Below are 2,301 nucleotides of genomic sequence, written 5' to 3'. Positions count from 1 at the left end.
AAAAATTTATCCATTTCTTCCAGGTTTTCATTTTTAATGGCATAGAGTTTCTCAAAGTAGTTTCTGATTACCCTTTGGATCTCTACAATATCAGTAGTGATCTCTCCTTTTCCATTCCTAATAAGAGTTATCAAATTTCTCTCTCTTTCTTTGTTAGTTTTGCCAGTGGTCTATCAATCTTGTTTATTTTTTCAAAGAACCAACTTCTGCTTTCATTGATCTTTTGGATTGTTTTTAGGGTTTCCACTTCATTGATTTCTGCTCTCAGTTTTGTTATTTCCTTCTGTCTCCCTATTTTTGTGTCCTTTTGATGAGTACTTTCTAATTCTATGAGCTGCATCATTAAGCTATTCAGGTATGCCCCTTCTTCTTTCCTGATGTGTGTTTGAAAAGCTATAAATTTTCCTCTCAATACCGCTTTTGCTGTGTCCCATAGGTTCTGAAAGTTTGTGTCTCCATTGTCATTTGTTTCTAGGAATGTTTTGATTTCCTCTTTGATTTCTTCTCGGAGCCATTGGTTATTCAGAATTAGGCTGTTTAACTTCCAGGTATTAAAGTTTTTCTTCTGTGTCCCTTTGTGTTTCACAAATAATTTTAGGCCCTTGTGGTCAGCGAAGGTAGCCTGCAAAATTTCTATCCTCTTGATATTATGGAGGTATGTTTTATGTGCTAGCATGTAGTCTATCCTGGAGAATTTCCCATGTACATTAGAGAAGAATGTGTATCCAGGCTTCTGGGGGTGGAGTGTCCTGTATATATCTACTAGGCCTCTGTTGCACATCAGCCCCTGAAGAGGTTGACTGATGGAGAGGTGAAGGATGAGGTCTTTTCCCTCCAGCTCTGAGCACGCATCTGCCACCCTGTTCAGCCAACAGTTCTGAGGTGGAACGGCTGGTAAACAGCTCGCAGACAGTCAGGCTTGTGGAAACATTAGCTTTATTCTGTGGACATGAATGAAGTCCAAAGTATCAGCCTTAGTTCCAGCAAAAAGCCTCTCGCCTTCTTCAGACACTTGTTTTTATCCCCCAGAATCAGGTACCACCCAATGTTGGAAGCAGAATCAGGTACCACCCTAGGGTGGGGGCAAAATGCCATGTCACACCCTAGGGTAGGGCAAAATCACAGATCAGATTAGGGTCAGTAACATAATAATCCTAAAATATTTACATACACAACAGGCCTCTTTCTTCCATTTCTCTTTTCAGGTCTAGTATATTCTTGTTGGGTTTCAATGTGGATATCTGTCAAGTGTTGACAATGCCTGTTGATGTCTCCCACAATTATTGTGTTGTTATTGATATTATTTTTCAGATTTGTCAACAATTTTATTAAATATTTTGCTGGCCCCTCATTCTGTGCATATATGTTTAGGAGAGTGATATCTTCCAGCTGATTAATACAAAATATCCATCTTTGTCCCTTACAACTTTCCTAAGTATAAGGTTGGCATCATCTGATATTAGTATGGCCACTTCAACTTTTTTATGGGTGTTGTTTGCTTGGATGATTTTCCTCTAGCCTTTTATTTTGAGTCTATATTTGTTCTGACTATTCAGGTGCGTTTCTTGTAGGCAGCAGAAGGTTGGATTGAGGTTTTTGATCCATTTAAACAATCTGTGTCTCTTAACTGGTGCATTAGTCCATTGACATTGAGAGAAAGAATTGTCCTGGGAGTTAGTGCCATCTTTATATCCAAGTTTGGTGTGTTTGTTGGTCAGTCTTGTCTTAAAGTAGACCATTCAGGTTTTCTTTGAAGAATGGCTTTGAGTCTGTAAAGTTTCGAGCTGTTGTTTGTCTGTGAAACAATGTATTGTTCCTTCAAAGCTGAAAGTGATTTTTGCTTGGTGCAGTATTCTAGGCAAAGCATTTATTTCATTGAGTTTTGTCAGTATGTCCCACTACTACCTTCTGGCCTTGAGTGTTTCCAGTGACAGGTCTGCAGTAAATCTCAAGGATGTTCCCTTGAATGTAATTTCTCTTTTCAATCTTGCTGCTTTCAGAATTCTGTCTCTATCTGTGGGATTTGCATTGTGACTAGGATGTGTCTTGGCATGTTTTTTCTGGGGTCTCTTTTAGTTGGTACTCTTTGGGCATGCAGGATTTGATTGCTTGTATTCATTAGCTCTGGTAGTTTCTCTTTAATGATGTTCTTGACCCTTGATTCTTCTGGAGATTTTTTTCCTGGGTCTCCAATGATTCTTAAGTTGTTTCTGCTGAGCTTATCATAGACTTCTATTTTCATCTGTTCCCATTCTTTGAGTAATTTTTTCATTGTTTGATAATTTTATTTAAGGCTTTTTT

The sequence above is a fragment of the Suncus etruscus genome, chromosome X (assembly GCF_024139225.1).
Source record: "Suncus etruscus isolate mSunEtr1 chromosome X, mSunEtr1.pri.cur, whole genome shotgun sequence".
NCBI lineage: Eukaryota > Metazoa > Chordata > Mammalia > Eulipotyphla > Soricidae > Suncus > Suncus etruscus.
The sequence above is the reverse complement of the archived record's forward strand: the minus strand, read 5'-3'. Positions refer to the sequence as shown.